Here is a 9,929-nt window from a genome sequence, read left to right as displayed (position 1 = left end):
ATTTCCTCATAACTTGGTCGTGCATTTTGGAGAGGGATGTATTATTTCCTTTCAAAACTTTGTTCGCATCGGTAGTACAAACTAAACTTAGCTTGTGAGCGGAGCACCTAAGTGAGCCGGTAGTTGAGGGATGTCCTCACCCTCAGTTGATGTTGAAATATTCGATGGACCAGCCTCGTGCAATACACTTCTTGGTGAAGTACTAGTACTACTTACTGCAGACTGATCGTCATCGCCGTCAGATTCATTTTCCATTTCATCTTCGAAAATCTCATTTTCTTTGAGACCGTATTCTTTGAACGCCTTGACAAAGTTGCTGCCGTTATCAGTCACCGTGGCCAGAACTTTTTGACAATCTAAGTTGAATTCGGTATGAATATTTTCAAGCAATAATGCAATCCTGTCAAAACTATGAGTACCACTAAAGCGCCGGCAAGCCAATGTTAGCGATTTTCTCTGTAAGTTTGAATCGATCCAGTGGCACGTCACTCCTAAGAAGCTCCTTTTTTTCGCGGACCATATATCAGCTGTAGTACACACTTCTTTCGTCTCATGTTGTAACTGTTTTTTTATATCAGTTAGCATCCGCTGGTGACTATCTTGAATATGCCGTCCCAAAGATCTTCGGCTCATGACGCTCAGTCCTGATCTATGTATTTGTAAGAAATCAAACATTTTTTTGAAATATGGATTATCAATGCCACGCAATGGACTCATGGAATGTATAAAGTAATCAGACATGTGCTCATTAAACTCTCCCTGATTTAATATTGGTTGTGAACTGCCGACATTTTTATTACTCAAGTCTGTTACAGGTTTAACCCTTCGTGTTCTTTTAGTTTTGGTATTCCATGAAAGTTTCTTCACCATGTTTTCTCTTCAAGTGAGTGATGAAGTTTGAATTTGCACGAGCAGCACCAGAAACTTTAACAACTTTCGGAGTGCATTGATTGCAGTTCGCTACTATCTTCGTTTTTGTAGATTCGGTAGGTAAGTATGTAAAGAACTTGCCATCAAGAATACAAGGTAGTTGCAATTCCCGCTCTTCTGTTTCACTGGTGTCGTTAGTATTTGATCCAGATGCCATTTCGAACATAGTCTAACATCAACACATCACTTTTATTAAATTTAGGCCAGTGTTCAATCCAGATGTCATTTCGAACATAGTCTAATTCCACTTTTATTCAATATTTGCGTTAAAAGTCCATTCGTAATATTTTTTAAACACGTGAATTTAATAGAATGAGAAAGTAACTAAATCACAGCGCGCAGCGTTAGAATGTAGCTAACCGAAGTGCAAAAGCAAACTGACAATTATCTAGGAGGACCGATTAATACTTAAGAGCTTATTATTATCCAGTGTAGAGCCCACCCACCACCCCAGTATTTCGGTCGGTAAAGATAACAGATAAAGTTATTAACTACCTGCACCTAATGAGAACAATGGAGCAAAAAAGGTTCGGCCACGTGCATCTCGTAGTTGACTTTATTTTGCCTTTTGTTTAAGTATAGTTAGCTTATCTTATCATTGGTCACCGGGTCCACGTTAACTAGACTAGATGCGGCAGCGTCAGTGTTATATTTAGTAAGTAAAACTAATCCTTTTGTGTGGTCTCGTATAAAGAAACGATAAATGCGGCTCATTTCAGAAAATGTGAATTGTGTTGTGCGTCTGTTATCTAATTTAACTAGATAAGAACCACTTCTTGCCGTCCAATTGAGCTGAATTTTAGTATACTGATAGGTGATAATTGCAATTTGTCAATGCAATGCAATCAGCCACAAACCCACAAAGGCACAAACAATAATTTCAAGCTAAATAAAATCTTGTAAAAACTAAAAATTTGTAGCTCCGTGAGCTGTAAAACCTCGTGAGTTTTCAAAATCTAAGAAAAAAAATCAACTCATATTTCCGGCATTTTTTTTTTCGGAAAACTGACAAAAATATTTTATATAATTAACGAACCTGCTCACAAAGTTTTACGAGAATTGGTTGAGAAATGCGACCTGTGGGCAAGAATAACCGGAAATCTGGACAAACGCACATACGAAAGCATTTTCCCCCTAGTTGAAACGGAGACGGTTTGCTCACTCGGTCAATAATGAAAAATATTTTATTAACTAAAAGTAATTTGTAATGTTACGAAGTAATGCATTACAAATTAAAATTACAAAATGTAATTTGTAATTGAATTGCAAATTACATTTTGTAATTTATAATTGAATTACAAATTACATTTTGTAATTGGTAATTTTATAATTGAATTACAAATTACATTTTGTAATTTGTAATGCAATAATTGAAATTACATTTTGTAATTGTAATTTGTAATTCAATTACTTTTTGCCCCACACTGGTATACATTTGTGTTTATCAAATTCTACTTTAATTTTTTGGCAATTTTTTGAAAACTACTCTATATTACCGATGACGCGTGTTTGCGATCTCAGTACCGCGGCAGAGCTTGAAGAGGTCGGACCTGTGTCGGTCGGCTCCGCACGTTTTCGACGGCGACGACGAGGTTTTTTATCGTTGTGTGCGGCAGGCGCCGTGTAAAACGCTATACTGTGTGCGTGTAAACTGCGACTGAGAAACTTTGATCCGAGTCCTGTATTTGTTTTTATAGTATTATAATAGTTAGTATAGTAACAATACAAACTTCCGAACAGCATTAAAAATATTTGAAATGACCTGACATTTCATAGGTAGTAAATTTAAAAAAACCAGCCAAGTGCGAGTTGGACTCGCGCACAAAGGGTTCCGTACCATTACGCACAAAACGGTAAATAAATCACGTTTGTTGTATCGGAGCCCCACTTAAATATCTATTTTATTCCGTACCCAAAGGGTAAAAACGGGACCGTATTACTAAGACTCCGCTGTCTGTCTGTCCGTCTGTCACCAGGCTGTATCTCATGAACCGTGATAGCTAGACAGTTGAAGTTTTCACTATAACAACAAATACTAAAAACGGCAAATACTAAAAACAGAATTAAATGTGGTATTTCCTATAAAAAGGGACCTTTTTTGTCGATGGCGCTTACGCCATTATAAACGATGCTCCGATATAACTAAGACTGAACTTGTATAAGTTTTGAGTATGTATTACTCATCCTCCTTAGGAACCCTGGCAGTACCTAGTGGAACGTAGGTTTGGTGCAACATAGGCGCACACTGTTTTGGTCATTCGACTCGTCTTGATGAGCAACTTGGGAGAACAGTACTCATGATAGAGCTGATGCTGAACCCTGGCAGTACCTAGTGGAACTTAGGTTTGGTGCAACATAGGCACACGCTGTTTTAGTCATCCGACTCGTCTTGATGAGCACTTAGGAGAGCAGTACCCATGATAGAGCTGATGCTGAACCCTGGCAGTACCTAGTGGATCTAAGGTTTGGTGCAACATACGCACACGCTGTTTTAGTCATCCGACTCGTCTTGATGAGCACTTAGGAGAGCAGTACCCATGATAGAGCTGATGCTGAACCCTGGCAGTACCTAGTGGAACTAAGGTTTGGTTGACATATCAGTCAAATTTGACAGTTTGACAGTTTATGTCATTTTCAGTGAAAATTATCTTTTTGGGATAGAATTTAGTACCAAGTAAGTTAAGTGTAGATTTATACTATCTTTCAAAATTGACATTTTTGACAGTTTTGGATCCCAGATCGAAACGGCTTGTCCAATTTTGATAGGACCTTCAACATTAGTCATGGGATGGAAATGTAGTTTGACACATCTGTCAAAACTGTCAAAATTGACAGTTTGACAGTTTTTGTCATTTTTAGTGAAAATTAACATGTTTTGTTAAAGTTTGGTACTAAGTGACATAGGTTAGTGTTGGTTGACATATCAGTCAAATTTGACAGATTGACAGTTTTTGACATTTTCAGTGAAAATTATCTTTTTGGGATATAATTTAGCACCAAGTGACATTGTCAAGTGTAGATTTATACAATCTGTCAAAATTGACATTTTGTGACATTTTGACATTTTTGGATCCCAAATCGAAACGGTTTGTCCGATTTTGATAGGACCTTCAATATTAGTCATGGGATGGAAAATGTAGTTTGACACATCTGTCAAATTTGACAGATTGACAGTTTTTGTCATTTTCAGTGAAAAGAGCGTATTCCCATCTTAAATGCCGGCAACGCACTTACAACCCCTCTGGTGTTGCGGGTGTCCATGGGCGGCGGTAATCGCTTACCATCAGGTGATCCGTCTGCTCGTTTGCCTCCTATTTCATAACAAAAAACCCTTCAACATTAGTCATGGGATGGAAAATGTAGTTTGACACATCTGTCAAAACTGTCAAAATTGACAGGTTTTTGTCATTTTTAGTGAAAATTAACATGTTTTGTTAAAGTTTGGTACTAAACTACTAAAGTGACATAGTTTAGTGTTGTTCGACATATCAGTCAAATTTGACAGATTGACAGTTTTTGTCATTTTCAGTGAAAATTATCTTTTTGGGATAGAATTTAGCACCCAGTGACATTGTTAAGTGTAGATTTAAGTTAAGTGGAGATAACGCGGTAGCAAGTCGTTGGAAGCAGACGTGTCGATAATTTTACTTAAAAATACAATTAATAAGTGAAGTTGAAGTTTAAACCGTACACTAAAATAATTAAAGCTCAAAAGTGACAATAATAAGTGTGTAATTACATCTTTTCAACACCAGTGTAACCACGGGCAGCGGTTGAGCGCGGGCCACCGCGGGGCTCCCCGCTACCCCTGGGGGGACAAGGACGGTTGCTATTTTTTAACCCACTCGCACGCCACCCGATACAAAGGCACACAGCGCGATCGCTGTTAACGTCGATGTTACAAAACCACTGCCGCGCTAAACCTGTATACTGATAATTAGGCAGCGCACCGGCCCGCATTGTACGTATTGCAATTCGTTTTCTTAAGTGCATACGTAAATACAAGCAATGAGTGCACATAATTCACCCACAAAAACCGTCTCGGGCGGGCCACAACCGGATTTGTCTAAGCTAAATGATATGGAGGCGGACTTCGCGGACACCGCAAGAGATACAAAAACAATTACATTCCGAAAAAGAAAAAATCCTTTTGAACACGATTGTAAGTGCAGTAATGAAATGAAAGAACTACGAACGGAGGTTAGTCGTATGACCTTGCTGCTAGAAAAATTTACTCAGTCTAACGAAATAATGCTGGCATCAATGAATAAAAATATTGTCGAATTTAAGGAACAGGTAGCTGAGATCAAAGCCTCCACGGACCAATCAACTAACATGCTTCGTGAGAATATCGCTCAAATCAAGACCCAAATGAACGATATAAAGGCAACGTCGCATACCATATCAACTGAGCAAAATAGTATCAAGACACAAGTAAGCTTGCTTGAAAATAAAATATCTGAGAATGAATCCAAAATTAGATTGTTAGAGGGGAGCAAATCAGCTACCAACATTAAGTGTTCATCTGATCAGTCTCAATTGCATCTCCACGAGGAATTGATACGCGAGGCTCAAGATCGCAATGAGAGAGAAAAAAATGTTATCATTGTTGGACTCGCAGAACAGACCTCCGAAAACGCTCAAGAGAGAGCAGCTTGTGATGAAGCTGATGTAATACGAATTACCCGATCAATCGTCCCAGACACGCCGCAGCCAGTTAGAACTATAAGAATCGGTAAATACAGCGAGACAAAAATCAGAAAGGTCAAAGTATGCTACGAATCCAAATTTCCAGCCAAACAACTCCTACGAAACAAGGAAAAACTCCCGGAAAATATTAAACTTTACTCTGATCAAACCCCAAAGCAGTATAAATATCTACAAATCTTAAGGAGGAATTAGCCAAGCGTGTTAATGACGGTGAAAATAACCTCACCATTAAATACATAAATGGAATACCTAGCATTATTAAAGTAACTCCAAAAAACTAAATATTTCATCAGGTCAAAACACGGGAACTTATACTGTTACGAATAGCAACACATACCAGCTCATTAATAATTACGCAGATCTACAATGCAATAAAAGCAGACTTACTTTCTTTTACCTAAATGCTAGAAGCATACGAAAAAAAGGAAAATTTCGACGAACTAAAATGCATACTTAAAGCAATGCCTACAACAGTTCACATACTTCTTTTAACTGAAACTTGGATTGCAAATGAAGAACAAGCTCGTGAGTTGCAAATAGAAAACTACACTCACTATTTTAATTACAGGACTGACACGAAAGGTGGAGGAGTCTCGGCTTTTGTACATAATAACCTAAGACATACTATATCCGAATCACAATACCTAGATGGCAATAATTACTTATGGGTACGTCTTCAAAACTATTCACTTGAAATTGGAGTAATATATAACCCAGGTCATACAAATTATCAAAATTTTCTCGATGAGCTAAATAACCAGTTACAGAGAAGAAATAGAGCAATAGTTTTCGGAGATTTCAATATTGACCTACTCGCTAAAGAAAAGAAAACTCGACAATACAAAGCTCTTCTAAAAGAAACAGACTTCACACTATTAAACAAAGTTAATAAACAATACTGTACGAGGGACTCTAAAACACGACAATCTATACTGGACCATGTTAGCACTAATTTAAAAGACGACTATTTTCATATGGCAATCATTGAATCGGGAATGTCTGATCATAAGCAAATATGTATTGAATTAAAGAAAACCAAGCAACCAAAAAGGATCGAGACCACATATGAAGCAGTTGACTACAACAGGCTATATACAAACTTCGAAGAAGCTGAACTGAACAATACCGATGACGACTACACGGCACTTGAGAGTTCTATAAAGAAATACATAAATGCTAGTAAAATCACTAAAACTAAAATCCTCAATCCTCCGCAAAAAGATTGGATATGTAAGGACATAATCAACGGGATAAACAGGAGAAACAAACTTTGGAGTGAATTAAAGGAAGACCGGGGAAACAAGATCCTAGAAGAAAACTATAAAACAACCAAGAATGACCTTGCCAAATTAATTCAGAATACAAAAGACACATATTACTACAACAAGTTCATACATTACAATAAGAAACCTAAAAAAATGTGGAGTTTAGTGAATACATTAGCATGTAATAAAATACGAGAAAGCTGTGCACCACCGAAAATTATAATACAATCTAAAGAAATAATAGATGCCAAACAAATATGTGAAGAATTTAATGTATATTTTTCGACTATAGGTTCTCTTTTAGCAGATGAAATACCAAAATTATACCATGATGATTCTAAACAAGCCCTACCTAAATCTCATACTAATACTAAGTTGATAAATTTTAAACCATGCAATACCGATGAAATTATTAAAATTATTAACGATATAGATTCTAACTCCAGTGCTGGTGTCGACGGAATAAATACCAAATCTATCAAATGCATAAAAAATCTAATCGCAGATACTCTCACAAACTCAATCAATAAATTACTGTATAAAGGGGAATTCCCTGAGTCCTTAAAGATCGCCAAAGTTACTCCTATTCATAAATCTGGCCCAAAAACTGACCCGGGTAATTACAGGCCGATTTCTGTTTTGCCTACACTATCTAAAATCTTGGAAAAGGTCATATATACCCGTTTGAGCGAATATCTTAACTCAATCAACTTTATCTTTGAACGTCAATATGGCTTCAGGCCTAAAAGTAATACATTAACTGCAACAATCGACCTTGTAACTAAAATTAAATCAAATATAGATAAAAAAAACATAGTCCTCGGCGTCTTTATTGATCTAAAAAAGGCGTTCGATACGGTATGTCATAATTTGCTACTTCAAAAATTAAAACAAATCGGTATAGATGGTAACGCACTAAAGATGATTCAATCCTACCTTGAAAACAGACATCAAGTAGTCAAAATAGACAAAACCCAAAGTGCTAAATTGCCGATAACTTGCGGAATTCCTCAAGGCTCCATTTTAGGGCCTCTACTGTTTTTAATCTACATAAATAATGTACACGAAATAGGCCTAAAAGGTCATGTATCATTATATGCAGACGACACATGTCTGTTCTACTTCGGCTCCTCGATAGAATATTTAATAGAAAACGCTCAAACCGATTTAAATAAATTACACTCCTGGTTTCGATACAATCTCCTCACAATTAACATATCCAAAACTAGTTACGTAATCTTCAAAGCAAAAAATAAAACTATCCCACCCCACAGCCCACTGACGATAAATAATGTAGCTATAACAAATAAAAAACATGAGAAATACCTCGGTCTCCGAATGGATAGCTATCTTACGTGGAATACTCAAATTGAACATATAAGGTCAAAATTATCGTCAATCACTGGTTCTTTACGACGCATATCAGGCTGTATTCCGCATAAGCTACGTTATACCATATATAATTGTCTAATTAAACCGCACCTACTCTACTTGATTGAGCTGTGGGGCAGCGCAGCCAAAACCAAACTAACTCCCCTACAAATACTCCAAAATAAAATAATCAAAATTCTTTTTCACTATCACCGTCTAACACCTACCACGCGTATATATGCAGAAACTGGCCTAATGAACATTAAACAATTGTATATGTATAGTACCAGCATTCTTGTTAGGAAAATATTAAACAGCGCACTCCATACTAACTTAGCCTTTATAACGAAGAAGCAAATATCCAAACGCACTACTCGTCGTGCAAGTTTCATTGTGCTACCGAAGATAAGAACACAATTAGGGAAAAAAATGTTTACATATGAAGGTGCACAGCTTTATAATAAATTACCGTCTGATCTGAAAGGGACAGGCTCATTCAATGCGTTTAAAACTAAATTATCACAATACATTTTAAACCACTACCCACCTTAAAAAAAAAAAAAAAAAAAGTGTGAGCGTGTACCTCTCGAGCTCGACTTTAATGCTACCGTAAATAGGATAACTTTTACTTATAACTCTGTTCTCGTGTAAGTGACTTGTATGTCTTTTATGAGAATAAATATCTTTAAACCTAACCTAGATTTATACTATCTGTCAAAATTGACAGTTTGTGACATTTTGACAGTTTTGGATCCCAAATCGATACGGCTTGTCCGATTTTTATAGGACCTTCAACATTAGTCATGGGATGGAAAATGTAGTTTGACACATCTGTCAAAACTGTCAAAATTGACAGTTTGGCAGTTTTTGTAATTTTTTGTGAAAATTAACGTTTTGTTAAAGTTTGGTACTAAGTGACATAGTTTAGTGTTGTTTGACATATCAGTCAAGTTTGACAGATTGCAAGTTTTTGTCATTTTCAGTGAAAATTTTCTTTTTGGGATATAATTTAGCAAACAAACCATGTTAATTTTCACTAAAAAGACAAAAACTGTCAAACTGTCAATTTTGACAGTTTTGACAGATGTGTCAAACTACATTTTCCATCCCATGACTAATGTTGAAGGTCCTATCAAAATCGGACAAGCCGTTTCAATTTGGGATCCAAAACTGTCAAAAGGTCACAAACTGTCAATTTTGACAGATTGTATAAATCTACACTTAACAATGTCAATGTGCTAAATTCTATCCCAAAAAGAAAATTTTCACTGAAAATGACAAAAACTGTCAATCTGTCAAATTTGACTGATATGTCAAAACACTAAACAAAACATTAACTTCAATGGCCATTAACGTCTCAAAAATTTAATTCGAATTAACTTTAATGCAATTGGTGCGTAATGCAGTTGGTTAATGGCGGAACTAATGGTTAATGCAATTGATCAATGGTTAATTAAAATTAACAATTACGGCCAACACTGCTACATATAGCTAAAATAGTTTCGCTACCCAAGCTGTACGGTTACCATGTACCTGTACCAAATGTAATGACGTAACATGTAAACAAGCGTAAGTACATTGTATTACATAATACAAAAGTAAGTACATTTGCACTGGATTTAGTATTTTCTTACCAAATAACAATAATTAGGA

The 9,929-nt window shown here is 36.3% G+C and overlaps 1 protein-coding gene across 1 annotated transcript in view; it reads right to left on the bottom strand.

Moving 5' to 3' along the window:
* Window positions 1-2,472: 2,472 nt before the first annotated feature.
* The window catches only part of LOC134740699 (uncharacterized), a 92,130-nt gene continuing 84,673 nt past the window's right edge, over window positions 2,473-9,929 (bottom strand). The window contains exon 6 of the mRNA XM_063673262.1: window positions 2,473-2,482. The gene's annotated coding sequence lies outside the window, so the exon portion shown is untranslated. The remainder of the gene's footprint in view (window positions 2,483-9,929) is intronic.

The sequence above is a fragment of the Cydia strobilella genome, chromosome 4 (assembly GCF_947568885.1).
Source record: "Cydia strobilella chromosome 4, ilCydStro3.1, whole genome shotgun sequence".
NCBI lineage: Eukaryota > Metazoa > Arthropoda > Insecta > Lepidoptera > Tortricidae > Cydia > Cydia strobilella.
This window is presented reverse-complemented; position numbering and strand designations above follow the sequence as displayed.